General features: G+C 46.3%; 1 protein-coding gene across 2 annotated transcripts in view; it reads left to right on the forward strand.

The window, feature by feature from the left end:
• Window positions 1–5,367: 5,367 nt before the first annotated feature.
• Window positions 5,368–23,332, forward strand: part of PLEKHF2 (pleckstrin homology and FYVE domain containing 2) — a 30,318-nt gene continuing 12,353 nt past the window's right edge. The window contains exon 1 of one of the 2 annotated variants that reach the window (XM_077876191.1): window positions 5,368–5,595. The gene's annotated coding sequence lies outside the window, so the exon portion shown is untranslated. Of the gene's footprint in view, window positions 5,596–7,291; window positions 7,588–23,332 lie in introns of those variants that run through there. The other variant, XM_077876192.1, reaches the window with a different exon arrangement.

The following is a 23,332-nucleotide window of genomic DNA, read 5'->3' on the forward strand; positions in this document are numbered from 1 at the left end:
ACTTTTTTTGGCGGGGGGGATAATTTCAAACTTACAGTTTGCACAAATAGAAATTTTACCAAGAACACACATACACTCATTATCCAGATTCACTTACTAACATTTTACTCCAGTTGCCTTATCATATACATAGGTGGTTTCTTTCTTTCAGAGGTACTATTTAAATTATATGTTATATATGAAATGTTTTTTGAATCATTTGAGGGTATATTCTATGCCTCATGGTCCTCATGGTCCTTTACCCCAAAATCCTTTTGTGTATATCCTAAGAAGAGGGACATTCTCTTATATAACCAAGATGACAAATTTAACTCTAATATAATACCTTTATCTACTTTTCAGTCCATATTCCAGTTTTTTCAACCAGCCCAATAACATCCTCTGTAGGGTTCTCCCTTTCGACTACAGGACCCAGTCGAGGGTCAGATATTCTATTTAGTTGTCATGTGTCTTTCTTTTGGGAAAAGGAAGAGGGGGCAGAGGGAGATACAGAGAGAGACACTTGAGTAGGTGCCACGTCCAGCACAGAGCCTGACACGGGGCTCGATCCCATGACCCTGAAACCATGACCTGAGCCGAAATGAGGAGTTGAACACCTAAGCAACTAAGCCACCCAGGTGTCCCTGTCATGCCTCTTTCACCTCTTTTTATCTGGAACATCTCCACTGCCCTTTTTAAAGAATACAGCCCCATCACCCTCTTTAAAAAACAGAATATTATGTTTTCAGGTTTGTCTGATATTTTCCCAGAAGCCTAGGGAAGCAGCCCTTCTCTGATCCGAGCTGCCTGTTGGAGGCTTTCCTGGAGAATACTGATTTCTCCTTTTCTTCTGCCCTTCGAACCTCCCATAGGTGTCTCTACTGGCAGGATTTGACCTGGGACATTCAGGGGAGAGTCTTCTGGAACACTGAATTCTGGGCTTTCTCTCATGGCGAAGAGGAGGATGCAGAGAGGGTCGGCAATAATGCTGGGGGAAAAACAGAGAAGACAAGGAAAGATGACAGGAGTCACAGCTACGTGAAGGGCTTCACTGTCTAGGTAGAGACGTGGCTGGAGCCCTGGGGCCCCTGGCAGAAAAGACTTTGGCATAGTTTAGAAACAACAGGAGGGCGACATGACGGGAACTCAGCGGGGCTTGGCATCATTTCACGGTGGATAGGCTGGCAGAGGTTGGACGGTGCTGGGCTTTCTAGGACTGGTGACGAACCGGGATTTTGTTCTAAGTGAAATAGTAAATTCCCTACTCCGGGGAGCACCTCTGGGCAAATTAGAAAAAGGCATCCACTCCTCAAGGCATCTCTATCTTGTTGGAAAATGTCGTAGAACACTTTTAGTAGAACAAGGCACTTCTTTGAAATCTGCCCCAGGATACTTGTAATAAATACAAAAATATGCAATGCTCCAGTGTGAAAGGCCCTCTTCCAAAGTATAATTCGACTACGACCTGTACAACTGTACACGGCAGCCTCTGTGGGGAGCCACGGAAAGCTCCTGCGGGGAAGGAGTACAATCCTGTGTTGTCCCTCATGCAGGGGACACAAGGACAGGAGAGGATTTCAGATGAAGGGTTTTGGAGGCAGAGCCTACAATATTTTGGAAGCAAAAGAATTGCACGGAGGAAAGAGGGAAGAGGATGAGATGCTGCTGACTCATCAGGTTTTTGGGTGGCCGTGCGAGGTCCCTGAGATGGGCCCGACTAGCAGACCAAGGTCTTCAGAAGGAAGACGTCCGAGAGTGAATAAAATCCAGGTGGCCAGCTTTCCTTGAATGCTCTGCTTTCAACTCAAAGTTCACCAAACGCTTGTCTTTTCCAAAATAAATACCTCGAAAAACTTACCCACTAGAATCAAGGACAATAATGAGTTTCGCCTTTCGGGTTTATCGAAGTGGGTTAAACTCAACTTTTACCAATATTTCCAAGTTCCTCTAGGTTTCAGGCACTCGGCTAGAGACTTTACACACCTTATCTCATTTCCTCCGCTCGGCAGTCCAGGAGGTAGTTCCTATTTTTATCTCCATTTTACAGAGGAGATGTGAAGCTCAGAGAGCGATCTATCACTCCATGTGAACGTGGTGCCGTGGTTACACGGCCCAGTCCTAAGTTGATCCTATTGCCTTAGTCCCTTGCTTATTTTGGGTTGGTCAGGGCTATCCAATAGTACTTTCTGTAGTATTTACTGCACCGTCCAGTAGTCATGTGGCTATTAAGTACTTGAAGTGTGGTCAGTGTGACTGCGGAACTGAATTTTTATAACTATGTGTGGTTAGTGGCTACCATACACGTCAGTACAGCTCTGAATCTGTGGAGTCCAAATTGGGTGCACAGCCCAGGTTGGGGACAAAACATGAAGAAAGACACCCCACACCATGTTTTAAATAATTATTTCTGATTTTTTGTGTGTATGTTTTATAATGTGCCTAATAAATTAGGTACATACTTAAAGATATGTGTAATATATATATTACATAGATTATTACGTATGAAATGAATATGCATTATACACAATAATTGTTATCTAGCACTTAGGTAGCACTTAGCCATGCACCAGGCACTATGTTTTAGCCAGTGAGTTCAATATTAACTCATTGAATCTTCATAATCATACTGTGAGGTTGATACTTTCATTGTGGTCTTTTTGGCTTCTCACTCCCTGCATTTTAGGTTAAGCTAAATAAGTATTTTGGAAGGGGAGAGCAGGTAAACATTATTATTGATGGTCGAGTGACCAAAAATGTTTGGTGATCATTGGTGTAGACTGGACACAGCAACTCCTAATCTCAAAATTTTAAAAAAGAGATTTGGGATGATTGAGCTCACCTTTCCCACCCACCCCCCCTCACTGATAAACTGTTGGTTTGCATGTAGAGGGGGATGAGGCTGCATGAAGGTGGGGGGGTAGGGTGATGGCTAAAACGAGCATCCTGGGGACATTCAAACTCCTCTACAGAGACAACTGACTCACATGTGTGAAGATGGGGGGGGAGTGTGACTGGGTGACAGGCACTGAGGGGGGCACTTGACGGGATGAGCACTGGGTGTTATGCTATATGTTGGCATATAGAACTCCAATTAAAAAATACATACAAAAAAAGATGTGTATAACAGCAATACTAGATGGTTCCCCATTTAAAAAAAAGTTCATTCTTGCTAATTTTTTTCAAGTTACGAATTTTATTTAAAAAAAAAAAAAAGATTTGTTTCTGAGACATTGCAATAGGGGAGGGAGGATAGGAGCTGAAGACCCGGAGGGAGTAGAACCTGGGATCCTAAGAAAGTGGATCGGAACCAAGGCCTGCTCACCTTCCCTCGGTGGGTGCTCGCTCACGTGCAGCCTGGGTGCTGGCGGCCCTAATCCAAGACCTGAGTCTTCAACCAAGGTTAAGCAGCCTTGCAATGACCGAGCAGCGGAAAAGGTAAGACTCACCCGGACCCACCTGGCAGCTGCACGCCTCTAGTGCGGGGTGCCCGAGGTGTGCGGGGTGTGCAGGGTGTCCGGGGTTGCGTGGTGTCCGGCGTGTGCAGGGTGTGCGGGGTGTGCGGGGTGTCCGGGGTGTGCGGAGTGTCCGGGGTGTCCGGGGTATCCGGGGTGTGCGGGGTGTGCAGGGTGTCCGGGGTGTGCGGAGTGTCCGGCGTGTGCGCGGTGTCCGGGGTGCCCGGGGTGTCCAAGGTGTGCGGGGTGTGCAGAGTGTCCGGGGTGTCCGGGGTATCCGGGGTGTGCGGGGTGTGCAGGGTGTCCGGGGTGTGCGGAGTGTCCGGCGTGTGCGCGGTGTCCGGGGTGCCCGGGGTGTCCAAGGTGTGCGGGGTGTGCAGAGTGTCCGGGGTGTCCGGGGTATCCGGGGTGTGCGGGGTGTGCAGGGTGTCCGGGGTTGCGCGGTGTCCGGGGTGTGCGCGGTGTCCGGGGTGTCGGAGTGTGCGGGGTGTCCGGGGTGTCCGGGGTGTCCAAGGTGTGCGGGGTGTGCGGGTGTCCGGGGTGTGCGGGGTTGCGGGGTGTGCGGGGTGTCCGCGGTGCCCGGGGTGTGCGGGGTGTGCGGGTGTCCGGGTTGCGGGGTGTGCGGGGTGTGCGCGGTGTCCAGGGTGTGCGGGGTGTGCGAGGTGTGCGGGGTGTCCAGGGTGTGCGGGGTGTGCGGGGTTGCAGGGTGTGCAGGGTTGCGCGGTGTGCGGGGTGTCCGGGGTGTGCGGGATGTGCAGGGTGTCCAGGGTGTGCGGGGTGTGCGGGTGTCCGGGGTTGCGGGGTGTGCAGGGTGTGCGGGGTTGCAGGGTGTGCAGGGTTGCGCGGTGTGCGGGGTGTCCGGGGTGTGCGGGATGTGCAGGGTGTCCAGGGTGTGCGGGGTGTGCGGGTGTCCGGGGTTGCGGGGTGTGCAGGGTGTGCGGGGTTGCAGGGTGTGCAGGGTTGCGCGGTGTGTGGGGTGTGCGGGGTGTGCGGGATGTGCAGGGTGTCCAGGGTGTGCGCGGTGTCCAGGGTGTGCGGGGTTGCGGGGTGTGCGGGTGTCCCGGAGCCAGGGCCTGTGGCCTCCGGGGCCCTGGGAGTGCTCGCAGGTACGCGGCGTGGGTGGGTGAGGCTGTGGGCGTCGGGGAAGCCCCGCAGGAGCGCAGCGGCGGGCAGGCGGGCGGGCGGGCGGCCCTTGAGGGTGCGGCGGGCGGCGCGGGCCCGAGTGCGGGGGAGGCGCCCTGGGTCAAGGAGGCCCGGCCCGGGGCGCGCGAGCGAGGCCCTGGGGCGGCGGGCAGCGCGGGCCGCGCGCCTCCGGGCACGTACATCCAGGAGCCTTTCTCTCCCGCCCGCGGGAAGTTCCCGAGGTCCGCGGGGACGCCCGTTCCGTGGCGGGGAGACGCCTCCGAGGAACCGGGTCAGGAGACGCGCAGCCCCTCCCCGAGGCCCGCCGCGCCCAGGACGCCCCCGGGTCCCGGAGCAGCCCGGCCGCCGGGGTGGGCGTGGCCGAGCCCGAGGCCCCGCCCCCTGGAGCTCGCCGCGGGACGGGGCGGCGGGGGGGCGGGGCTCCAGCCTCGGCCACGCCCACCCTGGCAGCGGGGCGGGGCGGCGGCACGGGCGGCGGGGGCCTCAGCCTCGGCCACGCCCACTCTGGCGGCGGTGGGGCGGGGGCGGGGCCTCGGCTTCGGCCACGCCCACCCGGGCTGTGGGGCGGGCCTCGGCCACGCCCACCCTGGCGGCGGGGCGGGGTCTCGGCTGGGCCACGCCCACCGGGCGGGCGGGGCGGCGGCGCGGGGCGCGGGGCGCGGGGGGCGGGGCGCGGGCCCGGCGGAGGCGCTCGTGCCCGGGGCTCGGGGCGTGTGGGCGGCGGAGCCGGTGCACGCGCAGGGGAGAGGCCGGCGGGCGGCCGTTGTGGGGCTCGACCCGCGGGGCGGGGGAGTCACCTGCGAGGGAGCGAGCGAGCGCCCGCCCGCAGGGTCCGGATCGCGCCGGCTGCGGGCCTCCTCCTCCTCCTCCTCCTCCGCCTCCTCCGCCGCCGCCGCCGCCGCCGCACACGCCCCGGGAGGCGGGGGGCAGAGTCCGCCCCGGAGCCCGGGGCCAGGAGGAGCCGGACCCCCGCCGCCGCCGCCGCCGCCGCCGCCGCCCGGCCGGGCAGGCGAAGCCCGAGGTGCGTGTGCGCGGGAGCCCGGCCGGCCCGGGGAGAAGCGAAACTTTCCGGCGCTTCCCCCGCGGTCCCGGCCGTCTGCGGCGCGGGGAGGTGTCGTCGTCGCGGGCGGCGGCCGACGCCATGTTGGGGTCTGCGGGACACCGGGCGCTCCCGGCCGCTCCCCGCGGGCCCCGGGACGGACGGACCCCCGCCCGCGCCGCCGCCCCGCCCGAGAGGCCGCCGTCCGTCCGCAGGGGCCGCGCCGGGGGGCCGGGGGAGACCGGGGGAGACCGGGGGCTGGGGGTCAGGGACCGGGGGGCGGGGGACCAGGGAGCTGGGGGCGGGGGGACCAGGGGGACAAGGGACCAGGGGGCTGGGGACCAGGGGGCTGGGGGGTTAGGGACGGGGGGCCGGGGGGGGGCCGGGGGACCAGGGAGTTAGGGACGGGGCGGGGGCTGGGGACCGGGGAGCTGGGGGTCAGGGACCGGGGGGCGGGGGACCAGGGAGCTGGGGGCGGGGGGACCAGGGGGGTAGGGACCAGGGGGACTAGGGACCAGGGACCAGGGAGACTAGGGACCAGGGGGCTGGGGGTTAGGGACCTGGGGGACTAGGGACCAGGGGGCTGGGGGACGGGGGGACCAGGGGGCTGGGGGGTTAGGGAGCTGGGGGCGGGGGGACCAGGGGGGTAGGGACCAGGGGGACTAGGGACCAGGGGGCTGGGGGTTAGGGACCTGGGAGCCGGAAGACCAGGGAGTTGGGGGCGGGGGGACCAGGGGGGTAGGGACCAGGGGGCTGGGGGGTTAGGGACGGGGGGGGGGACGGGAGGACCAGGGAGTTGGGGACCAGGGAACTGGAGGTTTGGGGACCGGGGGACCAGGGAGTTAGGGACTAGGGGGGCTGGGGGACCAGGGGGTTAGGGACCGGGGGCGTAGGGACCAGGGAGGTAGGGACCGGGGGACTAGGGGTGTAGGGACCGGGGAGCTGGGGAACCAGGGGTTTAGGGACCGGGGGTCTGGGGGGGCGTTGTGGGACAAGGGGGGTTGGGGACCGGGGGGCTGGGGGTTTAGGGACCGGGGGACCAAGGGACCAGGGGTTAGGGGCCGGGGCGCTGGGGGACCAGGGGCCGGGCGGCGGGTTGCGGGCCGAGGGGAGCGGCCGCGGTGGCGTCGTGGGCACGGAGTTGGCGGGCGGGACGTCGGGCCCTGGTGGTGGAGCCGGAGCGCCCAGGGCCTCGGGGCGGGGAGCGGGCTCCGCGGGTCGTAAGGCGCGGCTGGGAGCCGGAGCCGGAGCCGGAGCCGGCGGCCCCGGGCAGGTCGTGCCCCTCCGCGGGCGGCCGGGCTGAGGACGGAGTGGCCGGGCTCCCTGCGGGCCCCCCCGCGCCCCGCCCCGCGCCGCGCCGCGCCCGCCGGGGGAGCTGCACCTGCGCCGGGGGGGGGGGGGGGGGGGGCTCGGGGCGGCGGGTCAGCCCGGGCCAGGGAAGCTGCCTCGTGTTTTTACCCCGCCCGGGCGCTGGCAGCCCCGAGGGATTAGGCGTGTCCCGGGCGGAGCCGGCGGCCCTGGGGTCCGGGTGACCGTGCGCCCCGCGCCGGCGCCGCGAGAAGGGCCTGGGCTGCGCGCTCCCCGGCACCCCGGGCTCCCCGGGCCGCAGGATAGACCCTAAGACACGTCCTGGACAACTTCCCGCCCTAGTCTAGAGGTGGGAGTGGAGGTCACGCTCAGACTTGGTTCCTAGTTGCCGTAGTTCTTTTCTTTAAGGCTTCACTTATGTATGTGCTCAGGAGAGACCCCGAGGGAGAAGCGGGCTCCCCCCCCCCCCACTGGGCCCGGCCGCCAGGTCACGCCCCAACCACGGAGCCGCCGGGGCCCCTAATTTCCTTAGTTCTTAAAAAAAAATCCTTCTTGTGTGGCTTCATTGTCAAGCAAACACCACGGTACACATTTGTTTTTCTGGATGAAGAGTTAACCGAGGAGTGAGGGGACTTAGCGAACTTCTTAAACTGAGCCGCCAAACCGGTATGTAAGTGAGGCCTGTAGGACCCTGAGCCCCTGGTTCTCCCTACAGCATTGACTCCAGGACCCTCGTCGCTGTTGCCCGGCCGGCTCGGCCTACCTGGTTTCCCCTGTCGTGGCTCTTCTCTCTGATTTTAGTTCCTCAGTTTACTTATTTCCCGGAGAGCCGATTTACAAGGAATCTTGTAGTGAACTTTTCACTTGAGCCTGTGCTTTGCGAAACCTCCTCTGGGCTGCTCTTACCCCAGCCCCTTCCTCTCCCCAAGACTAATCCACTGACCCCACTGCAGTCCAGCACGCACCACACTGGGCTGCCCTGGTACCTGCGGAGCCTGCTTAGCTTCTTCATCCCTCCTGTGTGGAGATCGGAGCGAACGCTCAGGAAAGCTTTGAATGGACGAGGACTCCTGTGTTCCTTGTAAATGTACTTTATGAATGTCTTATTAAATTGCCCTTTCCAGGGGAGCCTGGGGGGGGGGGTACGATCAGTTAAGCGTCCAACTCTTGATTTCCGCTCAGGTCATGATCTCAGGGTCGTGAGATCGAGCCCCGGGTGGGGTTCCGCACTCAGCCAGGAGTCGGCCTGAGATCCTTTCCCTTCCCTTCTGCGCCTCCCCTCTGTACTCGCTCACATGCTCACACACACTTTTTCTAAAATAAATAAAATCTTGAAAATAAAATAAATTGCCCTTTCCGTGAGCATAGAAGTTAAATCTTTCCTAATACTTTTTTTCTTCTCTTCTTTTCCTTTTTTTGGGGGAGAATTTATTTTGCCAACTCAATGAATTTTGGCCTGGGAATACAGAATTTGAATGTTTATGAAATTTCCAAGTAGATAATAGATTTAAGTATAATCAACAAAGAAGAAGCAATGTGTCAATGAAAGAATAATAATTAGAAAGTGTGGGCAGCTCGGGTGGCTCAGTGGTTTAGCACCGCCTTCAGCCCAGGGCACGATCCTGGAGACCCGGGATGGAGTCCCACGTCGGGCTCCCTGCATGGAGCCTGCTTCTCCCTCTGCCTGGGTCTCTGCGTCTCTCTCTCTGTGGTGTGTCTCTCATGAATCAATAAATAAAATCTTTTAAAAAAATAATAATAATTAGAAAGTGTGAGTGAACCTATTTGTGCTAGATGGAAATCGATGTAATTCCTGAGGATAAATTTGAAGATCGTGTTTATACATTTAAGCTCTTTGATAGAACAACTCAATTTCTCTGTCAGTTATTATTTTGTCAGAATTATCTTAGAGTTTGGTTTAGAATGCCTTACTTAATGCAAAGCATATAAAAATTGCTTTTCTATTGATAAGCTTATCTTTGAGAACCTTCTTTGTACGCCAGCTGCATGCTCAATAGCAGTGTTCTTGTTGGCTTAACTGAATAAAGTATGCTTCGTAGATAGACTTTCAGAGTGCCGTGTCGGGTTGCAGAGCTCTCTAGGTGAAGGTGTTTACTAACTCTACAATGAGATTACTGTAGAATTTGTACTGTTAATTCCCTGCCCCCACCCAAATTAGTTTTCTCTCCAATACACAAACCACAAACTGGTGTCCCAATTTTGAGGTCCTGGGCAGGAAGAGAAGGCATTCAGATAGTTGCTGTGCGTGCTGGAGACAGCAGGTTGCAGGTAGGGTGGACTGGAGCAAACACACCTGTGTCCTAGCTCTGTGCCTTCCTGGCCTGTGACTCTTGAACGAGTTGCTTCATTTCTCTGAGCTTCACAGTGTGTGAGATGGACACACATACATGCCTCAAAGTGTTGTGAGGATTTACTGAAAGACGTTTGTGGGAGTGCTTGGTGCACAGTAGTTTTATTAGTAAATGAACAAAGTGGTTGTCCTTTACCTAGAATCATAGAATTTTAAAAAGGAAGCAACCTTTAGGGGCACCTGGGTGGCACAGCTGGTTGAGCATTTGACTTTTGGTTTAGGCTCTGGTCTGATGTCCGGGTGGTGGGATGAAGCCCTGCGTGGTGCTCCACGCTCAGCAGGGAGTCTGCCTGGGATCCTCTCTCCCTCCCCCCGCTCATTTGTGCACACATGCACTCGCGCATTCTCTCTTCCTCTCAAATCAGTAGATCTTAAAAAAAAAAAAAAAAAAAGGAAGTAACCTTTAGAAAGAAGTAATTTAGTTTTTCAAGCTTGGCTACACATTAGGATTCCCTGAGGAGCTTCTTAAAAATACTGATGCCTGAACTCCACCCAAGAACCAAGTCAGAATTACTGGGTTTGGGGGTCAAGGCATAGGTAGTTTTGCCTGCTTGTTTGTTTGTTTTAAAGCACCTGTGATTTTAATGTGCAGTCAAGTTTGAGAATCATTGATAGAACTGACTCTCCCATCTCCTTACTCTTCATTTTGTGGTTGAATAAAGTGCAGAGAGGTTAAGTGCCACCCAAGTTCTATCAGTCAGATGAGAAAGCATGTATCTGAGTCAGAGGAAAATGAAGGATGTAAGAGGTTGACGTAACAGGTACATTCATTTCAGACCAGAAAGGTGGGCCAGCTCCAGTGACTTCCACCTCCGCTCCACGTGAGCGGCCCACATGGATGACCGAGTTTTTTAACCTTTGTCATCGTTTGAACTGTCTCAAGGCCTAAACTCACCGGAGGTGTTGATTCAAGAGCCTGTGTTGCTGTTTTCCATCACACCTGATGAACCAGCTTTTTGTCCTCCTTGTCGCCTCCCAGGCTGTTTTCTGTCTTCTTTCCGGTGCTGAGCCTTGCAGTTCATGTTCTGTGAACTCCCTGGCACCTCGTGGTCCTCTCCTTGACCTTGGCTCTCTAGATCTGGTCAATTCTCAACTTGTAAATACCACCATTTCCTTTTCTGCCCAGCACCCCTGGAAAAAGCCACAGCTTCGGTGACTGTTGAGGGTTTGTTTTCCAGCGGCCTGTGTACTAGTTGCTCTCTGATCCTTTTCTCATCCCAAAGTTGACTCAAGTTGACTCCTTTTCTCTGTTGTGTTTTCAGTCTAACTCAGATTGCTAACCCTGATCTTGAAACGCTTGACCCGTAGAGATAAATTTGCTTCCTTCTAAAAATGATTAAGATTTTGTGATGTGAATTTTCTGTTTTCTTCTTTGCATCAACTTTTTCATCCTTTCTATTTTTAGGTAGAATTATACTTAGTTCTTTATACTTGTTTCATTTAGACAATAGTTGGGGGAAATTAAAAAGATCTTTACTGTTTTTTCATATTTTTATCAATTGTACCTATAACTTTTTATTTGTACACCTGAATTTTTCTATCTGTTCTTCGCATTTTGTTACTTCAGCAATGAAGTATTCTCTGTGTATGAGAGAATATGTGTTCATTATAAAATAATTAGGCAATTTAAAAATATTTTATCCTAGTACTTAGAGACAAGTGGCACTATATTTTTGGTGTATATATTTCCAGACTTTAAAAAAAAAGTTTATATTGCATGTGCTGTTTATTAATGTGAGAGAGGCAAATAATACATCATTTCACTTTTATTTCTTTGATTAGCACTGAGAACCAACATTATTCTATTTACTGGTCATTTTTATTTGTTGTTTTAGAAATTGCCGTTTGTATCTTAGCCATTTTTCTTTGGGGTATTTTCCTTTTTTTTCTTACTGGTTTAATATTATATATTAAAAATATTGACCCGTTGTCATTTTTTTAAAGAATTTGTTTATTTATTCATGAGAGACCCAGAGAGAGAGAGAGAGAGAGAGAGAGAGAGGCACAGGCAGAGGGAGAAGCAGGCTCCATGCAGGGAGCCCAATGCGGGACTCGATCCCAGGACCCTGGGATCCTGACCTGGACCGAAGGCAGACGCTCAGCCACTGAGCCCCCCAGGCGTCCCCACCTTTCCTATGTTACAGATATTTTTCTTTAATGCTTTTTCCCTTCAGTATTGACATTTAAAAATTTTATGTGGTAAAATATATTCTTTTAAGACATTTGGCTTTTTCGTGGTATAGTTAGCCATTCCTCTCTATGGATAGAAATTTAGATTCTGTTTTTCATTATTAGAAATAGTTCCCTCCCCCTATTCCTCCACAAGACTTTTCTTTCTCAGGATAAGTTTCTGGTTAAAAATTCCAGGGTCAAAGGGCAGTGCTTTCTGAAGCGTTTTATTATTATACATTCATTACTATTAGTCTTCAATTTTTCCACGTGTTTCAATGCTTATTGTGACCTTTTGGCACAATAAGGTTATTTATTTAGTCTCTGAGACTTGTGAGACATGTGAAAGGAAAGCATGTTGAAAAGGTGCTTTGTGCTCTCTTTCCCTCCTTCTCTCTCCTCTTGCTGGTCTCTCGCTTTCTGGACGAGGCTTTCCCGCAGAGTTCAGTCCTTTGCCCTCTTAGTCCCTCCGCAGATCCCCCAGCAGGCCTGCCGCACTGCTCAGTCTCTCGGGCCTGGGGCTCCCTGGTGATGCCAGCATTTGTGTTTGTCTGGCGGATACCCTGAGGGTACTCCACGGTCCCTTCTCCCTCCTGAAGCAAAGCTAGTGTCTGCCAATGGCTTGTGCTTAGACCTTTGAAGTCCCCTTGCACTCACTTTTCCTCCATATATTCTAAACCCTGTCCTCTATACCTCAGTACATCTCTCTTCCCCTTTTTATTTCTGCTGTCAGTTATTGTGACTCAAACAAACCCTCTGGGGGTTTGTTTTGTTTTTGTTTGCCTTCACTCTAGCTTCAGTGGTCTCTCCAGCCTGTCCTGTGTCCTGCTTTTGTGCACTGACTAATATTTTCCTATTTGAAAGCCTTAGTCTTCCTGTTCAGTGTCTGAGCTGTGTAGTCTCATGCATACTTTCTTTGCAGTTGGACTCTCCTGCGTCTTACCAGATTTCTGTTCTCCCGCTGTGCTGTCTCCTGGCCCTACTTCCTCCAGCCGGGGTGCGACTGTTCCTTCTCTGAGGCTTAGGTTTGTGCACCATCGTCTGTCCGCCTTGTCTCCCTCTCACCCTCGCCCCTAAACAGTTTGACCTGCTACTTTGACTTTAAGGCCCAGATTGAATTTCTAGTCATTTTACAGTTGTTTCTAGATGTTCCCCCTGCCACAGTTACCTCCTAACTAAACACTTTGCCCCTGGACTTCACCTCTATTTTATTTTATTATTTTATTTTATTTTATTTTATTTTATTTTATTTTATTTTATTTTATTATTTTATTTTATTATTTTATTTTATTATTTTATTTTATTATTTTATTTTATTTTATTATTTTATTTTATTATTTTATTTTATTATTTTATTTTATTATTATTTTATTATTTTATTTTATTTTATTTTATTTTATTTTATTTTATTTTATTTTTGTTTTTGGTTTGTTTCTTCTCTGCTCCTTTAGACTCAGTGCACAGATTTAAGTTAATGATATTCCTTAGCTCATAGCACCTGCGTGGGTATCACACTCTTTTCTTGTCTTATGTTTTGTTTTCTTTATCATTTATTCCCATCTTCTCTTTCCTGTAGACACACTCCCTAATATGTCACTCATGAATTACATGTAGTTTTATGCATGTAAACTTGGATTTATAGCTGTCTATAGGCTACTCGACTGACTGCACCTTCACAGAGATTGTTAGAGTACTTGTTGTTTCATTACCGCTTTGTACAGAGTAAATGGTCAACAAATGTTTGCTACGACTTCAAATTTATGGAAAACTAATAGTGGTTTTACTGGCTTCCCTATTGCTTAGACCAGAAACCTGTGGGTTTATTTCAGCTTTCTTCTTCCACTTGTAGTTAGAGCAGTCCTGACCTGATCTCTATTCTTTATTTTCCTGTTGCAAACTTCACTCTTACCAACTCATCAGACCACTCCTTCCAGAAGCTTCACAAAGAACTCTTCAGGAACCAACAAGATCTGGTCTTATTTTTTTCTCCAATTTTTCTACTAACTCCCTCTCACCTCTGCTGTCTCTGTACATGTAAATTTTCTTAACACACATTTTCTTGCAGAGCTTTGTACCTTTACCGTTGTTTTGCCTTTGAGGTTCCACTTACTCTTCACACTCGTTTCAAATGTTCAAATGCTACATTCTTCAAGCCATACCTTCACTCTTCCTTTTTTGCTTCCTTACCTCTTTGCTACTCTTTTTATCACAGTGCTTATCTCATTGTACTTTTATTAAAACTTTATGGTGCATGTCTTAAATCCCAGTGTCTCCTTCATTCTTTTTTCCCTCTAACACAAAGTGTGAAACCTTGCAGTGTGGTGAGAAGATTGTAATTGCTTTGTTAGGGATGTGATGGAATAACCAGCTCCACAGTAGTATTTATTTGGGCTTTACTAGCTTTACTTTCATTATTATACAGTGGTTTCTTTACAGCAGTCAGCACTGTACAGCTGTCCCTGTGCAGATACTTTTTGAAATGATGCACTTTTTTATCTAAATTTTGTTGGTGGTGAATATATGCATGCATCATCATTTTTTATTTGCTAACTAAACAGCTGTGCTTCTTGGCAAGAGAAGAAGTCATTTTTGTATATTATCATGAGATTGAATTCTTTTTTAAATAGGCTCTGCCGTGCTCAATACTTAGAATTCATAATTAGATACTAGTTAAATGCACCCGGACATTTGCTTGTAAATTTAAAATCTGTCAGTCTAGTGAAGCAATTGATGTGTAGGGTGTGGTTCCTGTTTTCTGTGAATACTAGTACAGATGTCGAAAATGAAGCCTTTGATTTTTGTCAAACTCTAGGTTGAGAAGCTGCTGCTGCTTTTAACTGCTGGTCATACTCAGTACAGATTCATGGCATATATATGTGCAAGCATTATTGTAGGTGCTTTAAAGAGCACAGAGTTGTTTCTAGGAACCTTCAATCTTTTGGGGGAAAAGCAGGTATACAAATCTTTATAAAACCTAGTAGGGCAGCCCGGGTGGCTCAGCGGTTTAGTGCCACCTTCAGCCCAGAGCCTGATCCTGGAGACCTGGGATCGAGTCCCATGTCGGGCTCCCTGCATGGAGCCTGCTTCTCCCTCTGCCTGTGTCTCTGCCCCTCTCTCTCTATCTCTGTGGCTCTCATGAATAAATAAATCTTTAAAAAAATAAAGAATAAAAACATAAACAAAACCTAGTAGAACATAAGTGCCATAAAGTGGTACAGATAAAATGGTATGAGAATTTAAAGATGAAACAATTATGAGGCTACTTAACTGACTGCATCTTTAAGAATTGGCAAAATTTCAGAATAGCGTGGTGAGGGGGAGGCGCATATTGGTCTCAAGAGGTAGGTGAGGAAACTCAGAGCATACTCTGGGAATAGCTGGTATTCTGGTTTGACTATAACAGAGAGAACATATAGAAAGAGGTAAAACTTGAAAAAGTAGACTAGGACAGGCTGGGGCTTGACCATGAAGGGCTTTGAATGCCAGATTAAGGATTTTAGATTTAATTTGGTTGGCCAGGGAACCTTTGGTTTTTGAATAGGGATTACCTGATGATGGTGTAGTTAAAGAATATTAATCTTGGAGCTTTTGGGTGGACATTCAATTCTTGATTTTGGCTTGGGCATGATATTGGGGTTGTGAGATTATACCTGCATCGGGCTCTGCACTGGGCATGGAGCCTGCTAGAGATTCTTTCTCTCTGTCTCCCTCTACCCACCCTCTCCCACACCATGTGTGTGTAGGCACTCTTTCTCTCTCTCTCTCTCTCAAAAAAAAAAAAAAATTTTTTTTTAAATCTTGCTTTGTGTTGTATGCCTTAAGTGCTAGTTGAAATCTGAAAGTCTTGCTTAAAACTTGAGGTCAGGGTACCTGGGTGGCTCAGTCAGGGTCCTAGGATCAAGCCCCACCTTGAGCTCCCTGCTCAGCGGGGAATCTGCTTCTGCCTCTGCCACTACCCACATTTATGTGTGCTCTCTCTTGATTTCCCTCTCTTGCTTGCTTTCTCTCTCTCTCTCTCAAATAAATAAATAAAATCTTTAAAAATTTTTTTTAAATTTGAAAAGTCAAACTTGAGGTCCATATTCTTCATCTGTCTCCTACCTCTCTAAAGAGCTTTTGTAACTCCCAGGTCTTCTGGTTTTCCAAATTGTCTAAAATCCTCAACTGTGGCTTGGTTCTTACACACCTTGGTAAAATTACTCTATCAAACCTAACCTATTTGAAATTGCCTTTTACTGACACCCTAAATTAGTCACAGCTTTACTTTTCACTTCCTTTTAGCATTTGAATGATCACTTTTAGCATTTTTATACTTCATATGATAATTTCATTTTTTCCTCTTATCAGTGGCTTTCCCTAAATACATGATAAGGTTTAGATAAGTTAAATATTTCTGTAATATTTATTTCTGAAGGTAGCAAAGTATAATAGAAAATCATGCATTTTTATAAAAACTAGCTGTGAGATAGTGGGAAAACTTTAACTGTATATGACTCAATTCACTTTTTTGTAAAATGTATGTAATTACCACTTAACAAAATTTAAATCATAAAAATAGTAAAATGTGGAAGTGCCTAGCACGTGTATAGATGTTGAGTAAATGTTCTTTTTCTTTTTTCCTTTTCTGGCTACACCTATAGAATAATGCATTTGAGTTTACTCTTCAATAATAGGCAGATTTGTCTAGGAGAGACTTTTTAAAAAATTACTATGGCTACTCTCTAAATGTGGTTCAAAATTTTGTTCAATTCTCTCAGTCCAGCTTATGAGTTTAAAATATAAATGCTCATCCCTTTTTTCTTCTTATCTAAGAAACAAACCGTTTTAAAAATCACTACTAATTTCTACAATATATGTTACGGAAGGTGTGTTCAAGATGATGGTATAGGAACTATACCCCCCGCCCATGGACTCACTGACTTTATAGCTACCTATGGAACAATTTCCTTTGAATAAGATCTGAAAACTAGCCAAACAACCCCTTCATAGCAGGCAGTAATAGAGCCACATTGAGACAGGTAGAAGAGGCAGATGTGCAGTCTTGCCAGAAACCCCACCCATTGTGGCAACACACATTCAAGATGGATCTCACAAATGGAGCCACTCCTGGAGAAGCTAGGGGTCTCTGCCCTGCTAAAGTAATTGTTACAAAGATGCTCACTGAACTTGAGAGAAGAATGAATATAATGAGAACTTCAACAGAGATAGAAAAATAAGAAAGTACCTAACAAACTCACAGAACTGAAGAACATAGTAACTGAACTGAAAAATACACTAGAGCTAGCATTCAACAGCAGACTAAATGAAGCGGAAGAAAGGACCAGTAATCTAGAAGTCAGGGCAGTGTAACTCATCCAAACAGAGTAGCCAAAAGAATTGTAGAAAATGAAGATAGTTTAAGGGACCCATGGAACATCAAGCAGAATAACATTTGCATTTTATGGGTCCCAGAGAGAGAAGAGAGAAGGAAAGGGGCAAAAAACTTATTTGAAGACATAATGGCTAAAAGCTTTCCTAACCTGGGAAGAAAACAGACATCCATATCCAGGAATCCCCGAGAGTTCCAAATAAAATGAACCCCAAAAGATCCACACCAAGAAACATTATAATTAAAATGTCAAAAGTTAAAGACCATCTTAAGAGCAGCAAGAGAAAAAACAACTGGTAACAAGATAAGGCATATTTTTCAGCAGAAGCTTTGCAGGCCAGAAGGGAATGTGGTACCATGTATCCCAAGTGCTGAAAGATAATAGCTTTCAACTAAGAATATTTTATCTGGCAAAATGATCATTCAGAATTGAAGGAGAGGTAAAGAGTTTTCCTAGACAAGCAAAAGCTGAAGGAGTTGATCACCAATAAACCAGACTTATAAGAAATGTTAAAGGAACTTCTTTAAGCTGAAGAGAAAGGGCATTAATTAATAACAAGACAACACTGGAAATATAAATCTCACTGGTAAAGGTAAATATATAATAAAGACAGTAGATAAATTATTTATAAAGCTAATCCGAGGATTAAAATAAAAGTATTTTTTTTAACCTGTAACTGCAATAATCTGATAAAGGATACACAAAATAAGATGACATCAAAAACAAAACATGGGGGACACCTGAGTGGCTCAGTGGTTGAGCATCTGCTTTTGGCTCAGGGCATGATCCCAGAGTCCTGGGATCGAGTCCCACATCAGGCTCCCTGCAAGGAGCCTGCTTCTCCCTCTGCCTGTGTCTCTGCCTGCCTCTCTGCATCTCTCATGAATAAATAAAATCTTAAAAAAAAAAAACTGGGGGTGGGGTGGTAAAGTGTAGAGTTTTAAGAATACATTTAAACTTAAGTTGCTATCAAATGGAAATAGATTGTTTTTTACATATAGGATGTTATATGTGGGCCTCATTGTAATGGCAAAGCAAAACTTATTAGGGATATGTAAAACATAGAAATTTAGGCATAACACTGAAGAAAGTTATTAAAGGGGGAGAGAGCAAGAAAAGAAGAAAGGAACAGAGAAGAACAATAAAACCGCCAGAAAACAATTAACAAAATGTCAATAAGTACCTATCAATAATTACTTTATATGTAAAAGGACTAAATTCTCCAAAAGACAGAGCAGTTGAATAGGTTTAAACAACAACAACAAAGACCCATCTATATGTTTCCTACTAGAGACTCACCTCAGATGTAAAGACATGCACAGAAAGTGAAGAGATGGGAAAAGATATTTCATGCAGATAGAACCCAAAAGAAAGCGGGGTAGCTCTACCTATGTCAGACAAAGTTGACTTTAAAAAAAGACTGTAGTAAAAGAAAAAAGATAGGCATAGGCATTACATAATGATAAGGGGTCAATCCGACAAGAGGATTATAACATTTGTACATATTTATGCACCCCAACATAAGAGCACCTAAATATGTAAAGCAACCATTAAAGACCTAGAGGGTGAAATTGGCAGCAATATGATAATAGTAGAGGACTTTAATGCCCCACTTACATCAGTGGATAGATCACTTAGATAAGAAATCAATAAGCATCAGCTTAACTTATTAGATCAGATGGACGTAATAGATACATAAAGAACTTTCCATCCAAAAGCAGCAGAATACACATTCCCTTCAAGCGCACATGGAACATTCTCCAAGATGGATCATACGTTATCCCACAAAACAAGTCTCAAAAAATTTAAGAAGATTGAAATCCTATCAAGCATCCTTTCTGGACCAAGTAGTATGAGACTGGAAATCAATTGTAAGAAGAAAACTAGAAAAACGACACATATTTAGAGATTAAACAACATGCTACTGAACAACCAGTGTGTCAATGAAGATATCAATGAAGAAAAAATACCTTGAGGGGCTCCTGGGTGGTTCACATAGTTAAGTGCCAAACTCTTGATCTTAGTTCAGATCTTGATCTCAGAGTTCAGGCCCCACTGGGCTCCATACCCAGCGTGGAGCCTACTTAAATAATTTTTTTAATTAAAAAAAAATACTTTAGCACAAATGAAAATGGAAGTACAATTTACCAAAGTCTATTATGGGCAGCAAAAACTGTTTTAGGAGGGAAATTCATAGCATTATAGGCCTACCTTAAGAAATAAGAAAGTTCTGGGATCCCTGGGTGGCGCAGCGGTTTGGCGCCTGCCTTTGGCCCAGGGCGCGATCCTGGAGACCCGGGATCGAATCCCACATCAGGCTCCCGGTGCATGGAGCCTGCTTCTCCCTCTGCCTGTGTCTCTGCCTCTCTCTCTCTCTCTCTGTGACTATCATAAATAAATTAAAAAAAAAAAAAAAAAAAAAAAAAGAAATAAGAAAGTTCTCTAATAATCTGACTTTATACCTAAAAGAAAAAGAACAAAGCCAAAGTTCGTAGAAGGAAGGACATAAAAGTCTGTGCAGAAGTAAATAAAAAAGAGGCTAAAGAGACAATAGAAAAGATCAGGGAAACTAAAAGCTGACTTTTGAAAAGATAAAATTGACCGAGCTTTAGCTAGACTCACAAGGAAGAAAAGAGAAGACTCAAATGAAAGAGAAGTTACAGCTGATACCACAGAAATACAAAGGATCAAAGAGACTACTATAAACACTTATACATCAACAAATTGGACAGCCTGGATGAAATGGAAAAGTTTCTAGAAATTCACAATTTTCCAAGACTGAATCATGAAGAAATAGAAAATCTGGATAGATTAGGTAAGGAGATCAAAGCAGTAATCAAAAGCCTCCCAACGAAAGCTCAGGACAAGAGGGCTTCACAGATGAATTCTATCAAACATTTAAAGAGTTAATACCTACCCTTCTCAAACCCTTCCAGAAAATGGAAGAGGAGGGAATGCTTCCAAACTCAGTTTACAAGGCCAGCATTATCTTTAGCAGAACCAGACAGGGGCATCACACAAAAAAAAATGTGGGCCAATATTCCTGTTGAACGCAGATGCAAAAATTGTCAACACAATATTAGCAGACCCTATTCAACACTATGTTAAAAGGATAATGCACTATAGTTGAGTGGGATTTATTCCAGGGATGCAAGGATGGTTAAACATTTGCAAATCAATGTAATATGCCCCATTAACAAAATAAAGGATAAAACTCATATGGCAATCTCAACAGATGTAGAAAAAGCATTTGTCAAAATTCAGTGTATATTTATGACAAGAACTCTGAATATGTGGGTATAGAGAAAATATCCATCAACATAATAAAGCTATGTATGACAAGCCCAGAACTAAGATTGTACTGAAGAGTAAAAAACTGAAAGCTTGGGGGATCCCTGGATGGCTCAGTGGTTTAGTGCCTGCCTTTGGCCCAGAGCATGATCCTGGAGTCCCGGGATCGAGTCCCACATCAGGCCCCCTGCATGTAGCCTGCTTCTCCCTCTGCCTGTGTCTCTGCCTCTCTCTCTCTCTCTCTCTCTGTCTGTCTTATGCATAAATAAATAAAATCTTTTTTTAAAAAACTGAAAGCTTTCCCTCTAAGATTAGGAAAAAGACAAGGATGCCTGCCCATTCTAATTACTCTTATTAAACATAGTTTTGGAAATCCCTAGTCACAGCAGTTAGGCAAGAAATTAAAGCTGTCCAAATTGGAAAGAAGTAAAACCCATTATTTGCAGATGACATGCTTTTATATAGAGAAAATGCTAAAGACTCTGCCAAATAAACTATTAAAATTAATAATTGCATGCAGTAGAGTTGCAGCATAGAAAATAAAAAATCTGGTGCATTTCTATATGGTAACAATAAACTATCAGAAAGAGAAATTAAGGGGTGCCTGGGTGGCTCAGGTGGTTAAGCATCTGCCTCCAGCTCAGGTCATGAACCCAGAGTCCTGGGATCCAGCCCCGCATAAAACTCCCTGCTTAGTGGGGAGTCTGCTTCTGACTCTACCCCTCCCCTCTGCTCGTGTTCTCTCTCTGGGTCTCACTGTCTCTCAAATTAAGAAAATCTTCTTAAAAATTTAAGAAAACAGCCCCATTTACAACTGCATCAAAAAGAATAAAATACCTAGGAATAAATTTAACCAAGGAGGTGAGAGACCTGCACACTGAAAACTATAAGACATTGATGAAAGAAACTGAAGAACATAGAAATAAATAAATGGGAAAATATGCCATCTTATAGTTTGGAAGAATATTCTTAAGATCTCCATATTTCAAAAAGTAATGTACAGATTCAGTACCTTGGTTAGCAGTACCTAACCAAAATCCCAATGGTATTTTTCATAGACATAGAACAGTCAGTCAGTCCTAAAATTTGTATGGGACCACAAATGATCCTGAACAGCCAGAGCAATCTTGAGAGAGAAGAGTAAAATTGGAGGCATGACACTCCCTGATTTCAAACCATACTAAAAGAGGTGAGAATATGTAATGGGAAAAGGACAGTCTCTTTAAAAAGTGGTATGTGGAAAACTGGACAGCCATATGCAAAAGAATGAAGAATTTTACCATACATAAAATTCAACTCAAAATAGATTAAAGACTCGAATGTAAGACCTAAAACCATAGAACTCCTAGAAGAAAACATGGTAAGCCCTTTGACATCCATTCAACAACAATTTTTTTGGATCTGACTCCAGTATCAAAGGGAACAAAAGTAAAAATAAACCAGTAGGTTTAAACAACAAAAAAGACCCATCTATATGTTGCCTACAAGAGATTTCAAACTAAAAAGCTTCTGCACAGCAAAGGTAGCCATCAACAAAATAGAAAGGCAGCCTACTGAATGGGAGAAAATAGTAGTAGCAAATCATATATCTGATAAGAGATTTATATCCAAAATATATAAAGAACTCTTACAACTCAATAGCCAAAAAAAACCAATCAATTTGAATAAAAAATGGACAGAGGATCTGAATAGACATTTTTTCAAAGAAGACATACAGATGGCCATCAGGCTTGTGAAGAGATGCTCAGTATCATCATCAGGGAAATGCAAATGAAAACCACAGTGAGATATCACCTCACACCTGTTAGAATGGCTCTCTATATATAAAATGGGATAGTGCTCAGACATAAAAAAGAATGAGATCTTGCCATTTGTGACAACATGCATGGACCTTGAGCATGTCATGCTAATGAAGTAAGTCAAGTAGGGACAGTATTACATGATCTCACTTATAATTGGAACTTAAAAAAGCAAAGATGAACAAAAAAAATTATAAAATGGTGGTTGTCAGGAGGATGAGTGAAATGGGTTAAGGGGTCAAGGAGAACAAACTTCAGTCATGGGAAGGTATAGCATGGTGACAGTAGTCAATAATGTTGTGCACATTCTAAAGTCAAGACAGTAAATCTTAAAGTTCTCACCACAAGAAAACAAATTTGTATGGTGACACTTGGTAACTAGACTTAACTGTGGTGATCATTTTGTGATGTAGACAAATGTCAAAACATTGTGCACCTGAGGCTAATATGTTATATGTTAATCATATCTCAACAAAAGAATACATGTTGTGTACTTGGTTGTCATAGTGGCAGAAATCCTATTGGAAAGGGGAGAACAAAACTTTGTCTCTTCTTGATGATGGGAGAAGTAAAATATACTGGAATTAGAATTTTAAAAATTACTTTAAAATTTAGCAAATTAAAGTATTCTTTGCTTTACCATCCTAATACCTTATTGAAAATCTTACCTAGAATTTCCTGATTATGGTTGTTATGCTTACTATACTATAGAACTTTTGAATATGAGAATGGTCCTGTCCTTTGCATACGGTAGGCACACAGAATAGTTGTTGATTTGACTTACCTGTATTAGGAGAAGGGGTAGTTTGCCTTAATACCTTTACATTTGCCCAGGGAGGATGTATCTCTGACAGTTTGTTGCCTTTTTTTTTTTTTTTTCCTCTTCTTTCCTCACTTTTCTGCTTGTCTCCCTTTTCTGTAGTCTCAATTCAGCAGTTAACCACAGATTTTAAAATCTGGATTGATACAAAGACACAATCAAAATTTTGATTGAAAATTTGTAGCCAAGTCAGGCTTGCAGTAAACTAGAAACATGGCCCAACTACAATCAGAATTTATTACTTTAAAGACAGAAGATGCTTTAGAGATTACTTTATTTAAGGCAGTGACTGCCACTGCTTCTCCTTCTCCCCTCCACCTCCCTAGCAGTTAAGGTAAATTTTTTGAGCTGTATTATTGTAGTGCCTAAACTGAGACTAGAATCCAAGTCTTTTGGTTCATAGTTTATTGGTTTTTCCAACTATATTGCATGGTCGAATATTGACATTCACTGATCTCAGATGTCATGGGTACATGTAAGAAATTAATTAGATGATTTGTTTTGTTTTAAACTCAACTGTAGGGATCCCTGGGTGGCGCAGCGGTTTAGCGCCTGCCTTTGGCCCAGGGCGCGATCCTGGAGACCCAGGATC

The sequence above is a fragment of the Canis aureus genome, chromosome 28 (assembly GCF_053574225.1).
Source record: "Canis aureus isolate CA01 chromosome 28, VMU_Caureus_v.1.0, whole genome shotgun sequence".
In the NCBI taxonomy this organism is placed as follows: Eukaryota; Metazoa; Chordata; class Mammalia; order Carnivora; family Canidae; genus Canis; species Canis aureus.